Source organism: Oryzias latipes, chromosome 17 (assembly GCF_053564925.1).
Source record: "Oryzias latipes strain Hd-rR chromosome 17, Olatipes_Hd-rR_3.1".
Classification (NCBI taxonomy): domain Eukaryota; kingdom Metazoa; phylum Chordata; class Actinopteri; order Beloniformes; family Adrianichthyidae; genus Oryzias; species Oryzias latipes.
Genome location: NC_136253.1, coordinates 26209535 through 26230289, shown reverse-complemented (window position 1 = coordinate 26230289; position 20755 = coordinate 26209535). Strand labels below are relative to the sequence as shown.

Below are 20755 nucleotides of genomic sequence, written 5' to 3'. Positions count from 1 at the left end.
TCCTGCCAGCATTTTAATCCGTCTTCGATCTTACCCGACCTGCACCACACACACTTCAAGGGATGATCTGATCCCATTTCAACCACACGAATACTTTCAAGGGACCTCCAGATCCCGCCTGCACTACAATCTATCGTCGACTGTACCCACAGACTACTGAAAAAACTCCCCTCTACTCCCCCTCCCCTTTTTTTAGCCTAGCCTTGACCAAGATGCCAATAGATCCTTTTTTATGAATGGATTGAGGTTTTTGGAGGATTTTTACTGATGGTGTTGCACACAATCAGGAAACTGCCAGATATTTTTGGAGTAATATATATATATATGAATACACAAATGAATATAATGGTACTATACATAAAACTTAAAAAAGGTAAGAATGCTAAATGAATAATGAAAGTAACCTTTAGAAAAGGGAAGTGCTTTCACATCAGTTGACGTAAAAGCATCCTGTCTGTCTTAGTAGGCAGGATTTAGAGGTTTTAAGGGAAAAGCAAACTGTTCTAAAAAGCAGAACTGATTCGTGACAAGGAGGAAGGAAGCTGGAAAAGTCCAGTCATCTTCAGAAAAGCTCCGTTTTATGAATTGAAAATCCTTTTTCATTTTAGCTTTGCATCCGATTTTCAACACAACTAAATATAGTTTTCTCAGTAATGAAAGAATAATTTCCCTCAAAAATTTGTAATGAAATGGTAGACTAATTCCCTCATTCAGGTTACAATTTTAAAGGATTTTAAAACACTAAGATTATATTGTAAACTAAGTTAGAGCATGGCTTTTGAAAATTATTGAGCAAAAAAAGCTGCCCTTGAGAGCCAATGCAGGGTCTAGGGAACAATCAAAAGTACATAACACGTAAAGTCAAAAAGAGCAAATTTTTGTAAAGTCCTTTTAGTTTTCAAGCATTATTACTCTAATGTCTCCAAGTTGCTGCCAGCTTTTAGAATAATTTACTTCAATATACAATCAAGTTAAATCTGAATATCTTGATAAAAATCCGCACATCAGAATGCAGCTCTTTGTGGAGAATCTTCTGATGTGGATCAACATAAAAAACAGTCATTAGGAAGAAAAAACCTACTAAAAGCTACCAGGCCCTTGATGAAAGCCAAAGGACGGTAATTTCATCAGTCCATCATTACTTTATTGATGTGTGGATCTGCTGGAGCAGCTGACAGAAAGGGGGAGCATTCAGCACAGGTTACAGTTTATCTCACAACAAACAGGCTCCATAATGAAGTGAACAGGGCAACCAGAAACACAAGAACCCTTCTTATTGAAGGGTTTCAGCTGTTCTGTCATATGTCACCCCTAAAGGAAATATTGGTCAGATCGTCACAAAATAAGTACACATTAATACTTTTATTGTTAATCATTTTGTCTCATGTTGTTCTTTTTGCTACTTTGGTCACCTGTAACTCTTTTCTGTATGAATGCTGTCACACCTTTTGCAGATTGACAGAAGTTCAACTGTCGTGTCACAGCTTCACACTTTCTTCGGGTGTTTTCACAGAAACGTTGAGGCATTAGATAACTTTTGACATAATTCAAACACAAAAAATACTCAAATGAGCAACATGGCATACTCATAGCATAATACAAAAAAAAATAAAAGTATTAAAGTGAATAAAAGAATAAAAGTATATGGAACTTATGTAATGACTGATGTGACCTATATTTTCTTTAGGGGGGACATCTGACAGAACAGCTAAAACCTTTGTTCCCTAGTAGGAAATCAGCAACATGAATATGGGGCTTCATTCAAAGAGAACTTTTGGTGTGGTCGCGTGGCATGACAACCCACATTTGAAAAAAAAAAATTCTGCCATCAGCAGGAACGCAACACATTTTCAGAAAAAGGTGGAGGAAGCTGGTGGTGCTGATGGCGGTTTTAACATTTCTCTGCATGGTCTCAGGTAAGTGACTTTATATGCCTTTATCCATTTTACCAATGTAGAGATACTTCTGACAGATTTCAAAGTAAAATAGGAAACAGGGCTGTGCAAAAGAAACTTGTGCGATTCATCAAAACACTTCAAGGTTTAAAGTCAAGTCACATTCACTTAACTTGCAGAAACACAGAATCCAAGAGTCTACAACATGTGATGTCTATTCACAGAATAAAAAATGTGTCCAAACTCTTGTGATCATGTGACGCACTGGTTCCTATTGAAGCCACTTTTCAGTGGTCGTTGTCATTTTCCCCCTTTGATGTCTGAGACATAAAACAATACCAGAGCAGTGATGGAGGAAGAAAAACTAAAGCAAAGACCCTGGCGTGACTCTCTGTGACCTGGTTGTTCAGTTGCAGGCGTCAAGTTTTCCTTCTTGAGTCATCCCACAGGTTCAAAACTTTCCAGATTCTTTTCTTGTCAAAAAATCTAAAATCTCAATTCTTTTTAGTGCTTTTTCTTAATTTCCTTATTTTTAATGGGATGCATCTTATAGTTTAGCTCTGGGCGCTTCACTTCATGAATCTGATTTTACCCTCAGTCCCTGTCACCAACAATCTAGAGTGCTTTTGAAGATTTTCAGGGACCTGCTATCAGCCACTGACGGCTTTCTCTTTCCAACACGTTCAAGAACTGTAGCCAGTTTCCCTTTCTGAACTTAAAATTGATGCAGTTTAAGGCATCTTGTTAAAGAATTATGCCTTTACAGATATTTCTGTTGTTTTACTTACTTATTGAATGCTCTTTTTCAACAGAGATGTTGCTGGTGACACCTAAATAACACTCGCTCTTCGACGTAACGAAACGCCTCAACTATTTATGCGATCCACATGAATCAGCTGATTCTGACATGCCTTTGCACTGAAATGCAACACATTACTTACATGAGGTGGTGGATAACAGAGCAAAGACACTTTTCTCCGCAATAAAATCGACTGATTTAAGTTGGTTGCTCAAGTCGCATATCAGAGTACGGCTGCTTTTCTACGCTTCAGTATTAGCTGGAATTACATTCATTGCGTTGAAGAGTTACGGTAGTTCAAAGAGGGTGTGTTATTTAGGTGATGCTAACAACATTTCCCATGTTGAAGATCCACTCACATGGATTCTGAAATGGAGAAAAGCTGCCTTGTGCTGACATGAAACCCTTTACAGTATTAAAGTGCTCACGCAATCCACGTCAATGAGCGAATTCGGTCCCAGAGAAAAAAAGACACAAAATAAAGCTGGAAATTGCTTATCTGGGCATTTCTTTTTCAAATTGTCGTTAAACGGGAGCATGTGAAAATATAGCATTTTTAAAAGGCCACCCACGAGCTCAAAAAGTACAGCTGGATAGCTCTAAAACTACATGACATTTTGTCGCACCACTACTGTTAGGTTGGGGCTAAGCTAGTGGGGGAGCGTGTGAACAGAGCTTTCAGCAACGCCTTTAAAATACCGGTAGATCAAAAGGTGATCAGAGTGGGACTTAAGCAAAATATAAAAAAACAATTAACATTTTTTCAGACTGATCTGGTCATACATGTTTGCTAGAAGAACAGCTCACAGCTGTTGATGTGTCTCTTTATTCAGTTTTTATCATTGTTTGAAGCCCCTCCAGTGAGGTTAGTCAGGGTCTGAGGCCAGAATGAAAATGGCCACAGGGTTTCACATCGTCAAACAAGGAAGTAAAAGTACCTAATATGGCACAGAGCAGTAGCATTTAATAAAGTCCGTACCAAAACTTGCTTCTCGATTTGTTAACACTGCTGAGGGCTTTTGTTTTGTCAGTTTTGTACACGCCTGAACTTGAGTGTGACTTTTTAAAAGTATCTGGAAGGACACTTTGTGAACCCACCTGTGAAAGCCCCTATACCTCAAACATGCAAAATCATGATTGTTCAACAACACATGTTTTTGCAAGACATGCAAGTGTTTAGTTCTTTAGAATTTCTGAGGTAGCAGAAATGAGTACAGGAGCATCAGATGCACAGGAAAGCACTCACCTCAAAAGCCTAGGCGGAAGCTTCCGTGTTAGAAAGTGAAAAGCACAGTGGAGCGGCGGTTTGCTGACAGCATCATTGAGAGTGGTTGCTGCTGTTTGTTTAGTATTTTACAACTTTTTTTCTACATCCTAAATTGCAAGTTACCCTTTCCTTAAGTGGTGCTAACACTTAATCAAAGTTTACTCTTAAAGGGGTGGGCAGTGACCTCCTTTTCTGTTTCCTTATATGAGTAAGATGAGGCGACAAAGAGCCATCAGACTTTTACGTTCCGCTCAAGCCATGTTAAAATCCTATTAATAGCATTTTCTAACCTCACTAAAACTCACATTCATTTTGATATTGCAAATCAAAGTCTTCAAAACCAGGTCAATAATCCTGTCCCACCTGTGGAAAAATTAGTGACACAACCAGACCACAAACAAAGACAAAATGGGGGCAAAGAGTCAACTTTAGCTTCTGTGGGAGGAAGTTCCAGATTCTTGTCTTTTCACTTGTGAGTCTTTTTGGTGGGTGCTGCAACAAAAAATCTAAACTATGTCAGTGGTCTTATATAAGACGTGCAGGAAAGATTGCAGATCATACTGCATAAGGTGGCAACAATGTCAGGTATGACTTTCTTCTCCCTTTTTTTGGTGGCTGTGCTGCTGTCTCAAGTTTCAACTCAAGGTAAGAAAAACATTGAAACTTTTAATGCAATTTATTTGCCCTTTTAATTTTATTAAATGACAATTGTGGCAACAAATAAATAACACTTGTCACTGTTTTTGTTTAAAGGAGGAATTTCAAGTTGCTGTTTAAAGATTTCACGCACCCAAGTTCATCGAGACTTTTTGAAGAAGTACTATGTCCAGTATCCACCATCCTGCTCCAAACATGCAGTGGTGTAAGTTTGAAATACCTATCCTACTTCAATTCTTTTACAAAGTTTCTATTTTAGCATTTTTGACAGAAAATGTTATTATCTGGGTGTGTGATTTGTTCTCCGTGTTTGACCTGTGGCTCGGGGGAGCAGTAAGATGCAAACACAGCCACACTCAGGAATCATTTGGTGGTTTCTTTCCTCAATCCGAACTCTTAATGCGGAGTCCCAGTTTAAGACTCTTTAGTATGACTCAAGTATGGATTTGAACCCACGACCTACCAGCCTCAGGGTGGACACTCTAGGCCACTAAGTTGATAAATCAGTAATTAGTAGTAGACACAGCTATGATTGATTTTAAAATGCTCACTAGATTAAGAAAGCAATCTTTAAACTGTGTTATTTCTGTGTTTTAACAGGTTTACCACAATCAAAAATGTCAGAATCTGTGCCAACCCTAACTCACTCTGGACGCTCACCAGTATGGCCTATCTGGATGGAAAGAACTGGCAAAATGCCACAAAAATATGATCTTGTGGTGATTTTGAAGGGTTTCAAATGAAATGTACATATTTCTGGCAGAAGAACAAGAAAGCATATTATATGTATAGCTGTGATTTTGCATTCACACCTTGGGTTGCTGTGGTAACAGCTAAAAGCTAATCATAATAATAAAAGTCACACGGTTTTTTATTGTAAAAATATAAATAACTTTTTTGTGTGTTAACTGACATTAATGAATGCTTGCAAATCAGCATGTGACTGTGCTTCAGCTGCAGTCTGTTTAATTTTAGTTTCAGATCTGAAGGAAACAGGGAGAAACCTGCAACCTCAGAACTCAGCACTCCATTCCCACTGATAACTAACCACTGAAAAATGTGACGACATGTGACAGCTGCTTACTGACTTATGTGAGCGTGAGAAAAGATTGATCTGATTAAAAAGGACAGAAGCGACAAAGAACAAATCACTTTCACTACAGGGAATTTAAAAACAAATACATTTGGAATTGTACTTGAAGTGTTTGACGCCTAAATTTATTTCCAGCTATGAAGACAAAATGTTTTTGCTTTCATGTAGATAGATGAAGCTAAATTTGGACCAGAAGTTGTTCGATGCCTATTTGCATCGAGAGACGTTATAAGGGTTAAGTAAACTGAGTAATCTGACAAAACATCCTTTGACAAATAAAGGTAAAAATGAAGTTCTTTGCATTTTTTTTATAGTTTCCAGGATTTGCTGAGTGTTTTGCAGTTTTGCCATGACATGTTTGGACAAATTCATGTTTTGATTTTAAGATGTTTGGCTGTAAATAAATCCCCTACATGATAAGCCGCTTGCTGTATTTTTAATGTCTATTCGATGTGTAACAACCTTACCTTATCAAGATTCATTAAAATTCATAAAAATTGTAATCTCTAATAGTCCGAGACAAGTGTTACAAGCAAATGTGTATAAACAAATGTGTGCATGTGGATGTACTGCTACCTTTCTTCTAAAAACATTGTAGGCGCTTTTGTCTTTTATTATTGTTAACTGTTTAAAATCATATTATGCACAAACCTTACAGTTGTAAAAAGATGCTACTTTAGATGTCTTTTTTTTTACCATTGTGTAAAATGACTAAAAAAATAAATAAAGAAAACAGGCTGTGCAAAGAAATGTTCGTGACCTAAATCTGCACTCTAACCAAACCACAACTCCTTCATGCAAAAAAGGTCATTTGCTGATGGAATGATAATCCCTCAGTTCAAAATGCAGTGCTGTGTCACTCCATTGCAAGTCCTTTTGGAAGCGTTTACCCATTCTTGTGGCCACCATGTTCCCCTTCAAATGTGTGGTGGGCTGTGTGTCGACTGGGTGGAAGTTTTCAGTTAGTGTTTCCAACATATGGGGGCAACAACTCGATGATGTGTAATGTTCTAAAAAAAGGTATATAAAAAAAGTGCGTGGGTTATAAGAGAAAGTACCGTTTGCTCTCGGAGCGTTGTAGCTGGAGGAGGTGTGTGGAGAGTGTGTGAGGCGGTACAAAATTTACTTGAACCTCAGCGTAATGGGTTTTTCCCACCCGGGTGGCCTACCCTCAGCTATTCAGATGAGTGTGATGGTGAACTTTTAAGTGCAAAAATGAAAAATGGCTTACGCTGTGGTGAAGTATACTGTATGTACAAACCTATAGTGCACACTTAGAAACAAAAGTATTTAATTCTCACCTCTAGATTAAAATTCAACTAGTAGTAGCTAATAAATTGTGGAAGGAATCAAATATTGCACTTCATCAAAGGTCCACTAAAGGCAGGTTTCAACGAGGAACAGTTTTCCATTGACTCCCATAATAAAAGGTCACGATTTAAACTAAATTTAAACTTATGTGTAGTCTAGGTTCAATACAGTTTTGATGTATTTTGCTTTATTTATTCTTTATGGCAACATTTTTTTAATCAGTCATTTTTAATTACATTACAGCTCTAATTTGTGTGTATTTAGGAGTTAGTGGGTCCAACTCTTCCCACTCAGTGGAGTGACATTCCCTGTCCTAATGATTAGATTCCATCTGTATGGACTGTGTGGTTGAGGCACTTTAACTTGAGCTTTAGCCCTATTATGAGAGTCTTTTGACTACCATTACTTTTAAACCGTTTACACAATTAACATAATTTCAGTGGACTCTGAAGTGAAGAAAAGTAGCCTTGCACTGATATGCAACACTTAACAAAAAAGGTGTGCTTACACAATTGAAATCAGCTGATTCTGTCACAGAGAAAAGTGGCGTTGTGCCAAATTGCAACACCTTTTGTTAGCAATGTGTTGCATATCACTGCAAAGCAGATATGAAAAGCCTCTTTTCTCCACATAAGAATCAGTTTATTCACGTAGCTCGCATAGATGGTTGAAAAGTTACTGTATGTCAAAGAGCAAATGTTGTTTAGTTGTCGCCAGTGACATCTCCTGGTCTACAATGACACAGTTGATTGAAGCAGATGTGCTGCAGAAAAAAAATAGAATGCAATGACACTAAAGTACCAGAAGTGAGAAATACTTGTTTCTGGCTCTTGACTTTGCACATGGCCAAATAAACTTATCCAGAAATTACTCTGCGTTTGAAGCCCTTATAATGTGTTATAATTGACTTTTTTTTTTATAACATTTGCTTTTCTAACTATCGTCTTGATGTGACTTATACATTACTTGTTTTGCTGCAGCGTCTGCATGATGTACCCACTCACTGAGATATCTCTCAATTTCATCATTATCTACCAAATGCTTCAGCTAGTTTCCTTCCTGCACACTTGTTGAATGTTTTTTAATGTTTAGAACCGTCTTTAAAAAAAGAAAGTAACTAAAATCCAAAGGTCAGCTCCTACTTTTAACAAAAGAGTGGGTTTTAATGAGTTCAGGAATTCTAATTAAAATTTGGTTTATAAAAAGACTCTTCAGAATAAAAAAGGTTACTTTGGATTTTTTCTCAAGATGACAATGCAATTTGTAAAAAGTGTTTTAACCTTCACTATTTGCTAAAAAATAGTTCATCAGGAATCTTGGATGGTTTTAGAATAAAATGTCAAAAATTGTAAGTAATTAGTAATTAAGCTAGACCAGGGATCTATTTTCACACATGATGAAAAGTCTTGGAAAAAAAAGTTTCCAAATAATGGACACTCAAAATGATTTGGTAAAAATATTTATTCAAATGGTGCAGAAAGATACAAATTATGAGTTTTAACAGATTTCATATGTATACTATAGAGAAACCATCAATTTATGTAAAAAATAAAATGAACATTTTAAACAGTTTTTGTTGTAATAATTTAATGATCTTTTTGAGTTTTTTTTTTCCATTTTCCTTTTCACTTATTTTTATCTATAAATCTTTGTTCTACTCTTTTACAGTGGTTAGCTTGCTGATTGTATCAACATGCATAGTGCTGGTGTTATGAGACTTCTTGGTTCAGCTTCTTCTTTTTCATTTTTGTTTTTACTTTCATGCAGTTTCTCCACAAACCTATGTATTTGGAAGCTCCAGTTCTCATTCTGGATTATGCCAGTGTCACTGTGGATGCTGCTGTTGCTGGACCAGGTCCTGGGAGAGCTGGTGTGCACGCTGCAGGTTCCAATTCGGAGGCTGCTGTCATTTTTTTTAAGGTTTCATTTCCGATGTAGCATTTCCTTATACAGATTCTGTAGGTGTTGGTGTGAATATTGTATGTTTTGGTGTAGGTGATGTGGATCTGGCAGGAGTAGATGGGGATGCTCCAGGGGCAGATGGGGATGCTCCAGGTGCAGATGGGGATGCTCCAGGTGCAGATGGGGATGCTTCAGGTGCAGATGGGGATGCTCCAGGTGCAGATGGGGATGCTCCAGGTGCAGATGGGGATGCTCCAGGGGCAGATGGGGATGCTCCAGGTGCTAAAAGGGATGTGGCTGTTGCAGGTGTCAGTGTGGGAGTGGCAGATATCAGTGAGGATGCTGGAGATGTCATCCGTTGGGCTTTAGGTCTCAGTGTAGATAGCAAATGCATTGCTGCAGAAACTGCCCCAGGCTTTTGTGTGGATGGCCTGTGTGTCAGTGCAGACTTTGTTGGTGCTATTCCACTTTCTATTCTCATGTTCTGTCTTTCTACCAGAGCACTCTTCTGCAAATCCAGCTTCTTCATTGTATTTTTTGTCCACTTGTTGTTTGGATCAGAACAAATAGTTTTTCCCCGTACAGTTTTAAACCTGCAATTGAACATGGGTCATTAGCAGCACATTCGTACCCTGTTTTTTTTTTTACTTTTTTCTGTTTTCAGCCAGTAGGATTTGTCAATTTGGCCTATACAGTTTGAGAATGTTAGGGTTGCTAAGAAAATATAATTAATCAAATGTCAAATAATATAGTTCAAGAGAACAGAGGAGCATGAAGTTCAAGATTCAATATCATCTTTCTTTAACAGTCGATAGGCCTCACAAACATTGTAAAAACTAGTCAAGCAGACATATTTCAGAGATAACAGGGATAATATTAGAATGCTATTTCTAGTTCATGTTAAGTGCATTTAGAAATGTGATACAATAAAAGAAATGTAAGATCTGTAAAAGTACCTACTTTATTACTCGGACAGAACATTTGGTCTCTTCTTGAATGGTGTAGCTCTTAATGAGGCTGATATTCACTTTTGTGTCATACCACCTAAGACATTCACACCCCTTCATAGGTCCAATGACTATAAAGATCACAGAAAGGCAAATCAATAACAAACACTATTTTCTTTGCTCTGACAATTATAGAAATCAGTTTTTTTATACTTACATGCATGAACCAAATTCATCCAAGTGGTGCAAAAGAAAAATGTGGCTGAAAGCAGACCAAAATGCATCTTCAGAATCCCACTTGTTAGCTTGAATGATCGTAAAGGCAGAGTGAACACGGCTCTTTTTTCTTACAAATGCCAAGTTGTGTGTGCGCTTTCAAGCTGATGATACCCTCTGTGCTTTTCTGAGGTTTGAGTTTTCATGTCAACTGATATACAAGTTAGCCCACCCTTTTCTCCCCCTCCTCACCATATTCTCACCACAACCAGTGATGCAGTTGCCAGTGGGAGGGGGGAAGGGAAGGAAATAATGTGATCATCTTTCCACATGACAAAGAGACAACGTATTCATCACAAGCCTACCTATAATATAAATCTGGAAAGCATAAATCTGTATCTGTAAGCTTGGATGCTGCAAGTTTACCTGATTTTTTTAAGTATCTATTTTAAAAAAAAAGATCTGACTTAATATTAAATGGAGATTTTTAAACCTAAAATAATAAATTGGACACTTTTTGTATTCTTCCAATTCAATGAAAAATAAGTAAAAACATAATGTTAATGTGTGCTTTTCAGCTTATTCCAAGTATTGCTTAAAAACTAAAAATTCTATATAAAAATAGATGCTGTTTTCCGTATAGACTACGGTGATGGAACACGGTGAGAGGTACTGAACTCTGTTTCACTGTGCCCTTGATCATTGTACCTTTCTATTAGCACAGATATTGCGACTAATGCCAGATTTACACTGGTCTGTCTGTGGTGTGTCTCCTTTGTTTTGCGTGGGGAGTCCCTCTCCTCACGCAACTTACAGCTTATGTTGTCTCAGTTGGGTCTCCGTCTGTTCCCCTGGCTTTTGGAGGACTGGTTTGTACTGTCACCTCCACGCCATCAGAATCAAAACATTTGCAATCAGGCCCCATGCCCTCTTCTTCCTCACAGAGTTCTTGTAACTTTAGTCGATCATGGCGAAAATGGGTGACGGTGTTATCCACGGTGTTATCGCATAGGCACATCCCCTAAAATACAGTATGATATAATATTTGAGAAAGTTTTATTTTGAAAATACAAAAAAAAGTTTTTAATTTTTTTTATTTTTTGAACCCATACCGGTTTCCCATTTTTCCACCTTTTTGCAGCGCAATCAAAATTGTCAATGGACTGGAAATAGATCTCTTGCGTAAAGTTTGCGTTGCATTGTGGAGGGATGGACATCAGTGCAAACATGACAGAGGCGATGTAAACATTCTGATTGACTAATGGACGTTCTTGTTTTTTGTGTAAACGCAACGCAATAGAGACACAATGCAGATGAACCAGTGTAAATCAATCTTTAGTCTGGCTCTACGAAGAATCATGCCGCAGGACCTCAGATCGCGTCTTTAGATTTACTTAACTTTGAAACTTGACACCCCTGACCCGTGAATCACGTCCGGTGTGAATGCAGCTTTAGAAGGAAGAAAAGTTTGATATGAGTATAGCTGTTTACTATTACATAGCAAGCAATTAAAGCGTGTGCCGGTGCATTTGCATTGGTCAAGTATTTAGAGCTGAAATCGGATAAAACATGTTTTTATATAGTTTTATCCAGTCCCTTTGGATCGAATTAACTAAAAAAGTGCCAAGATGTTCATCAAAATGCACGATTGAGAAACAGAGGCCTACCACCTTTATAATTGGTATATTCATTGCAGGGATTTGAGTGTTTTCTTTTCTTTTCTCCTGGCTTTCTCTAAAAGCAACGTTTAAATCTGGTTGTGTTTCTCTCCACTCAACTCTGTCCTAATGTACAATTCATGTATGTGTCATGTTTACATAGAGGTATTTAAATAACTTTTAACTAATGAAACTTGGTGAAGGTTGGCCTACTTTCATGGCACATGTCTGGAAAAAAAATCTAATTGCTTGAACAAAAATGGTGGAAAAAAATAATAAAAACACAATAGCAAACTGCAAAAAAAAACAAAAAAACATTAAAAATAAGTGAAAGAAAATGATTGTTTGGGTTTCCAATACTTTTTACAGCTGATAAAAGAGAATATTGCAATGCAAGTTAAAAAGGTCAGCTGTAGAAAGTTATGTCCACTATGCTGAGCTACACAAAACCTGCAACACCTGCAACAAAGTTTTACATTTTCTAAGAAGAGAGGAAACAAGTCCACAAGCAAGCACTGCCCTCAGTTGCACTTGATCAGGATGTGGTAACTGACGCACAAGTAGGCTAGTGGCAACAAATAAAAACAAACTGTAAAAAAAGTACCCTCTTGATGTCATGTGGTATGAGCAAACTAAATGTCTCATCGCAGTTTGATTCAAGTGATAAAACGTTTTAGATTTGTATGTCTTTGGCTGCTTGCCTTGCTATTTATATGTTTTTATTTTTGTTTAATCGTCTGATTGTGTATTAAATATTAATAAAAATAAAAAAAAACTTTAAAAGAAAAAGTATATATAACTAGAAGGAGCTGCATTTCCAGAAGAAAATGCAGGGTTGAATGCTGTACTGCTGAATGAAAGCTAAATTTGCTGAAGAAATGTCTGAACTGTACTGGAAAAACCTTGAAAAGTTAAATGATCAAAGTCCTAGTAGGAATAAGCTGAAAAAGGTGAACATTGTAATAGTAGAATGTCTAAAATAGGTCAAAATTTGTAGAAGGAGTTAAGCATTAAAGCTGAAATTGTTGAAAAAATGGCTGAACTGTTGAAAATTTGAAGATGTTGCTAAAATGGCTAAAAGTGCTAGCATTGGAATCAGCATCATCAACCGACTCAAAAAACACATTGTTTGAGAGTATCATATTGGTAAAAGCTACATGTCTAAGTTGATAGAAAATCCACTTTTTTCAAAATGGCGGCTTTTCTATTAATTCTATCTCCATAGCAACCATTTTATGTTTAGGTCGCCTGGGGATGACGAACCAATCGACGTCAGTTTCAGACAAATCAGAAAAAGTAAACCTTTGGACGTCCATAGCAACGAAGTTTGTTTGCTAACCACGCCCACATTCCTTATAAGTCCAGATCCAGTGAATTTCAATATGTTCAGTTCCAGCCATGGATGAAGTTAAATGCAATATTTGCTTCAGATTTGGTCAAAAAATGGCCACCAAACAGTAGGTTGTGTCGACATCCCATAATGATTTCTAAACCTATTTTATAGTACAAAGCCTTGTGATCAATTTAACGTTTGAACGGTATCTCTAGCTAAAGGCATGTTGAAGTTACAATGGTTGAAAGAACCAAAGGTTTTCAAGGATTCTCAATGTATTTAAATGGAGCGAAAATCTTGGAAAATCCTGTAATATCTTGAAAAGTTCAAAGATTTGAAGGACCAAAAGTAATAGCCGAAAGGAATAAGCTGAAGGAGTTGAACACTGAAATAGTAGAATGATTGAAATAGGTGAAAGTTTGAAGAAGTTTAAAATTGCCTCACATTTTGGCAAAAAATGGCCGCCAAACTGTAGGTGGTGTTGCCATCCCATAATAATTTTGAGTCTTATATTGAAGTCCAAAACCTTGTGAACATTTCAATGTTTGAACGGTGTCTCTAGCCAAAAGAATGTTAAAGTTACAATTGTTTAAAGAAGCAAAGGTGTGGCCAATGGAGCAAAAATATTGTAAAATCCGGGAATAACCGGGACTATCTGGAAAAGTTCAAGGATTTGAAGGACAAAATGTCATAGCTGGAATAAGATGAAAGAGCTGAACATTTTAATAGTTGAATGGTTAAAATAGGTGAAAAATTGTAGAAGAAGTTTAACTGTGAACTTCTGCACGAAAAATTCTTCATGTATTTCAATGGAGAAAAAATCATGGAAAATCCTGGAATATCTTAAAAAGTTCAAGGATTTGAAAAACCAAAAGTCATAGCAGTAATAAGCTGAAAGAGCTGAACAGTTTAATAGTTGAATGGTTAAAATAGGTTGAAAATTGTAGAAGGAGTTAAGTGCCGAAAAACGGCGGAAGATAGCGTAAGAGGAAAACAAAGGGTTGAATGCTATACAGCATTCAACCAAATATGTATAACGCCAATGGGAGGGCAAGCCCCTGCATGGGATTTACCACCAGACCATAACTGAAGTGGCTGGTATGAAGAAGTCCTACTAATCGCTAGAAGGGGCTGGTGTAAAGGACAACACTAAAGCACTCATCTTGGCAGTTCTGGAACAAGCCCTGAGCACCACAGCGTTAAGCCTCAGATCCACCATCCAGACAAGAGGCAATGTGTTTACTGTGAAAAGAGCCACCTGAAACAATCCAGCGCATAACTGCAGGGTGCAAGATGCTAGCAGGGAAACTATACACAGAGTGCCACAACCAAGTGGCTGGAATAATATACTGGAACGTGAGTGCAGAATATGAACTGGAAACCCCAAATTCAAAATGGGAGACACCACTATACCAGCACAGAGTAGGCAACACCAGTGGTCACTCACTTGAGCGCAGGACATGTGTTCACTGCATTTGCCCATCCCTTAAAAGTGATCTGGGCACAATCTCACCGTCACCCTGGCCCCACTTGATAGCTTAACCCCGAATCCAAACTTTGTGTCAACCAGGGGTCATGTTTGCAGTGTTCCCTACATTTCTAACAAAATATTTGCAGTGAAAGAAAGACCAAAAGTACAAACAAGATTGGAAGGCGTACATTTCAAGGCACACTTCATCTTTTCCTTTACTTACTCCAAGAGTCATGACCTTAGAATCAGAACAAAGACAGAAAATGGCAGAGGGACCAGTACACCTGGATTGGAGCGATTTGGAAGTTTAGACCACTACATAGCAAAACTACAAGTCTACATTTCCAACATTCTTATGAATAGGCTTGTTTTTTTTTAATATAACATAACCAGAATAAAGTAATATTTCAAATTGTCCATTTTGAACAAGACATATTATATGCTAATTTCTTAAAGAACATACCTTTTAAACACATGATTTTATTTAAAATGTAAAAAAAGAAGCACATAATTTTTTTGTGCTTTGTGATGATTTTATGATTTAGCTGAATTAACTTCAGAAACCATCTGTTCAGTCTGTTTTGGAGATTTCATTGAGCTCAAATCCAGAATATCCTTAACAGTTTGTTCATGAATCATGAGATACGTTGTTAGCCCAGTAGAAAAATCTGAACAGAAAAATTATTTTATATTAAACCAACAAAATAAAATATCAAATTGTATCTCATATATTATAAAGGCAGAAGTGCAAACATTTTAATCAGTGGATGTTAACAAACAATAAGATACCAACACAAATTGCAAAGAACAATTACTTGCAGGAGTGTTATCTTGCAAAGCATGTATTTGTGTGTTATCTCTATTCGAATATGATCTGACGTTGTCAGAAGATGTTTGTGCTTTCACAGAGATAGCTATCTCTATATGTTATCGGTTACTGACTTTCTCTTTTTGCATTTGTGTCTCTTTGTTAATACTCTGAGCAGTCTTTTGAATTTCTTGGCCAATTTAATCCAGATTACAATTTCTTCCTCCCTTGAATAATAGAAAGCCCCCTGATATATTTTGGGTAATAACAAAGATGTCTTGCTGAATAACATATTTTGACATATCATATACAACGGATACTATATTTCATAGCTTGGCTGACTTTATTATTAATTGGCTGTGAACTATGGAAGAGGTGAAGGTTGTAGAAAATTCCAAATAACATTTTATCAATGAATGCTCGCTTAAAAAAGACATTTCCTGAGAATGCAAGTAAAAAGTATGGCAGAACGAAATGTCATACACAAAGTGTTGTACAACATAAACTCATGGCCATGTTATTAGATACACCTTATTGGGTTGGACCCCCCCCCTTTGCCTTCAGACCTGTCTTAGGCCGTATTCAGATCGGAAAATTCCTCTGAGTCCACTTTGTTTGGTCTGGATTGAGTCCCGAACCTTGCATTTGGTCTGTATTCAGACTGCTGTCAGGGGACTTCCCTGTTCCAGACTAAGGCTAGCAAACAAAACCATGTCACGAAAGACATTTTCAGTCATTGGCAAGAAATTACGATGGAGGAGCACAGAAACTAGTGACAGAAATTACGGAAGACCTGCACTTTGCAATCCTTGTCGGAATGTTTATATTTCACTGACCAATTTTGAATGTCTGTATCAGCGTCAGCTACAACACTTTTTACTGCTACTTTAGTCCGGCAGGGGAAATAATGACAAGACATTGGCGAAGAAGGTATGCTATATATGTCTATGACATATTGTCAGAAAAACAGTGAGAACCGATGTGTATCATGTTAAAAGTTGTTTGAGCTTTCATTCATCTAACCACATTTCAGTAAGTTGCTGGGTCTCATCGTTGTGGAGTTTCGGCTTTGTTTCTAAGAGAATTCTGTCAAAGAACTACAAGGTAGCTTTTAGAATGACATCTCACCAGTCTGGCCACTCTCCTCTGACCTCTGGCATCAACAAGGCATTTCCACCCACAGAACCACCGCTCACTGGATCTTTTTCCTTTTTCTGACCATTTTCTGTAATCAGCTCATCTGCCTTGTTCAAAGTCACTTCAATCACTTTTCTAGCCCCTTCTGATGCATGGTTTTTACTGCAGCAGACTCTCTTGATCGTGCCTACATACCTAAATACACTGAGTTGCTACCATTTGATTGGCTGATTAGAAATTTGCGTCAACGAGCAGTTGGACATGTGTGCTTAATAAAAAGGCCAGTGAGTGTAAAGTAAATCATTTTACCTAATATATTGAATGCATCAAAATAGCCAGCCAGTTTGTGTTTTAACTCAGATCAAGATAATTGATTCTGGGCTGCATGGTGGCACAGCGGTTAGCCTCTTGCCTCTCAGGGAGAAGGACCTGGTTTGAATTCCAGCTACAACCTTTCTGTGTGGAGTTTGCATGTTCTCCCTGTGCATGTGTGGGTTAACTCTGGGCACCCCGGCTTCCTCACGCAGTCCAAAAACATGCTTCATAGGTTAACTGGTTACTCTAAAGTGTCAGCAGGTGTGCATGTGTGATTGTGGCCCTGCGACAGGCTGACAACATGTCCTTGGTGTACCTTGCCTTCGCCTAACAGTAGCCGGGAAAGGCTACAGCAACCCTATGACCCCAAAAGGGTCAAGGCAGGTTAAGAAAATGGAGAGATACAGTAGATCATTGATTCTGATATTTAACCTTTATATGTCATTTGATTTTCCAGCCACAGAACTTTTCATTCCCTTTTTATGGTTTTGTTTTAAATCACTGAACTCTTACTATGACTTAAAACTCAGTCATACAGCTTGTTCATTGCGTAAAAATGCTTTTTCTGTAACCTTTCTGTCTTTTTTTTTAACTTCAGTGTCACCTTTGGTGATAGAAATAAATACAAAATTAAGAAGAAAAAAAAGGTTTTACAGAATCCTCAAACATTGATTCTAATGTTCCAGAACATCAGTAAACTGTTGTGTGAATGCACAGTGAGTCAGCATCCTTGTCATCATCATTATTTCCACTATCATAGCATTATTTTTGTCTGGATGGATCTATTGAGACTGTAAGGGCTATTGAAGCTTTGTGAGCCCAATTTAATTCACACGCCAATGGCAAACAGTAAAATTCTTTAAACTTTAAATGAAAACTGTGCTTTTATAAAATTACTTTGAGTGCAGAGTGTACTTATAAGCCTCTGAAAATAAATTGACATAACGATTCCGTTCGTTATCTTTCTTGCCAGGTATTTTTCTAGCAATTGTCATTGTTTTTGTCACTAGTAAACGCATTCGTTATGACAAACATCTTTTTCATGAATTTCTTTTCAGAGATAGTTACCATGTACAATCTACGAGATAGAAATGTGAGCTGGTTTTCAGCCTGCAAGTTTTTTGTTCTGAAATCCACTCAGACACAGCAGCTATGAACAAATCTTTATGTTCACCAGAATAGTTTCTTTCACATGATTTCCACATGAGAGGTGTTTAAGACACTTTTATGTGTCTGATTATTCCACTCGAAACACATCCACCTTCAGGATGGAGGCGGAGGTGAGACAATGCCTTTCAAATCTCAGCTGGTTTCAGAATGCACTTGGTGTTGATTCTGGAACAAGAATTATTTTGAAAATAGACAAAAAACAATTGCTAAAAAACATTTATTAAACGCAAACAGTATGTTATAAAATCATTTTTTTGTCTGGCACACATTTCAAAATCTCTCTCTATATTTTTATAAATACATTAACATATATGTTTAGGTGCTTTGAGTATCAGCATATATATTGTAACTTTACATTCTTAAACTCAGGTTTGTGTCCTTTTGATGTATCAAAGTAAGTTTTTTTTTTTTTTTTTTTTTTTTTTTTTTTTTTTTTTTTTAACTTGTCCTGTCCAACAGCTAGGCAAACAGATGAGAGCTGAGGGCCTCTTGTGTTGGACATATTTTATTCTAACAAGAGGGGTTATTCATCTTCAGACAAACCAAAGGTATGTCTGAATAAACCCCTTTTGTAATTGAGGCCAAACTTTATTAATTTCAATCATGTTTGAAAATCTTTGGTGTTGGACCGGACGGAAAAGGAAAGAGGGGAACAAGAGAGAGGGACGTTAGAGAGAGGGGGGGGTAGGAGGGTGATAATAGGAGGGGAAGGGGGGTAAGACCATGAAGCAGCATAGAGCAGGCAGGTTTACTGGTTGTTTATCGTTACGGTACGGTTCAAATGTAGTACAAAAAGGGCGGGGCCTGTTCACACACACTCAAATATTATCAACACACCTGCTAGCCGCAGAAATGTCCACATGTCAACATGCACACAAAACTTATCAAAGTAAGTTTTAATTGGGTAACATTTGTTTGCAGCGAAAAATCGTTTGTAACTGTTTTCTGGCCTTGTTTTTTTTCTGCCATTCCTTCATTCTTCCTTTGTTTTTTCTTCCATTCCTGCCTTGTCGTCCGCTCTTTCTATGTCTTCTATTTCCTCTGTTTTGTTCTTTCTGTTTTTTTTGGCATGAGCTTAGAGTCTGAGCTGATGATGGCGCTGCTGTTGGTTTCAGAGTGGACGCTTCAGATGTTGCCGCTGCTGCCTCTGTTGTTGTTTCTGTTGGTGCCACTGTGGACACTGAAGGGGTGGATGTGGACACTGAAGGGATGGCTGTGGACACTGTCTGTGGGGTCAGCGTTGGGTTCATTGTAGATGCTGCTGGAGTTTTGTTATGTTCTGCTTCTTTTCTCTGCGCCTCCATCTTGGCTTTCTTTACATCCAAGGTCCTCATCCCTTCTTTTGTCCAACTGGAGTTTGGGTCAGAGCAAAGTATCTTTCCTTTGACTGTTGTAAATCTGCAATGAATTTTGAGATGTTAGTGGTGTACAGCACAATGTAAAAATACTTTTTGGCTTTACGCTCCAAGACATTTTCAGCATGAAACAAAGCTATTTTTACCCGCTTAACAATTTCCGCTACACTAAAATTGAAAACGTTTTCATCAGGTTTGAATTTGTTAGCTATTTAGATTAAAAGAAGAAATAGTAGCCCACGAGAAGCCTGCCGGAGTGGACTTCCAAACCAAAAAAGACCAAACTCTCAACATCTTCTTGTAACTTAAAGTGCAGTTTTAAAAAGAGAATCTAAAAAACTTAAACCAAAAAAACGTAAAATACTTACATTACTACTCTTACATTACAGATGCTTTCTTCTTGAATGGTGTAGCTGACCAGTTTTGTTTTAGGAATTTGCGTGTCTCTTGGCCTGACACATTTACAGTCATGCACATGTCCATGGACTAAAAACGATGAAAAATAAAACAGTTAGTTTAACAGTAACAAATAGGAGGCGAGACATTCTTAACCTTTTTTTTGTAGGACTTACCTGCTTGGATGGAATTCATCCATGCAATAACACACAGAAGTGTTGATGAAAGCAGGGTGAACTGCATCCTTTTAAATCCTCCTCAGTCTGAAGTTTAGAATCCTTCAGTCCTCACTCGGATCACCTGGTGTATGAAATCTCCTTCTGAATGAGTCCTGAATCAATGAAGAATTTCTGGCATGGCAGACAGGTTGAATCTGTTCTTCACGCTGAAGGTGTCTACGCTGTTCTGAGCTTTCAGATGTTCATCTCTGCTCTTAATAAATGCAAGCCCCTCTGCCTCTCCCCCCCCTCAACCAAACCTTGTCACAAGAAGCACAACCATTGCGGTTTCAGAGTGGGGAAAGGAAACTCTGAATTTATCCCCCTACAAGCTCTCACCACAAGCCTGCCCACAATGCAACAAGTGCAGACACAAAGACGTCTTACTACATACATTTACAAAGACTGTCATTTTCCGCCATGACATTTACAACTTACTTAAAATTTTAAAGTTTTCAAAGTTAGCAAAGCATCAAATAAAAAAAAGTTTAAACTGTAGTTGAATGTATTTAATCTTCCAGGAAATCAGTTTAATTAAACGATTTAAGTCGGTGCATCCATGGTTTGGACAGTGTGGTGGAGAAAAGCCTGAAAATACAAACCTGCTTGTCTTTTCCCCATTTTCTGATTATGCAAACCAAATTTGCTTAAAAACAAAAAGCAACATTTGAGCAAATGTCACCATCTGACTCCATATATATTTACTGAATTTACATCAGGAATGTGAAAGATTTAAATATACTCAAGTTAGTTAGTTCATGGTAATTAACTTTGGGGGGTTTCAGATGTTTGCAACCTTCTCTTTTG

At 37.5% G+C, this 20755-nt stretch overlaps 1 long non-coding RNA gene across 1 annotated transcript; it reads right to left on the bottom strand.

The window, feature by feature from the left end:
• Window positions 1-18992: 18992 nt before the first annotated feature.
• Window positions 18993-20098, bottom strand: LOC101168815 (uncharacterized). The gene is made up of 3 exons (XR_910443.4): window positions 19907-20098; window positions 19703-19820; window positions 18993-19377 (listed from the first exon to the last, which is right to left on the bottom strand). It is a non-coding gene; the product is annotated as an uncharacterized LOC101168815 (long non-coding RNA).
• Window positions 20099-20755: the final 657 nt, after the last annotated feature.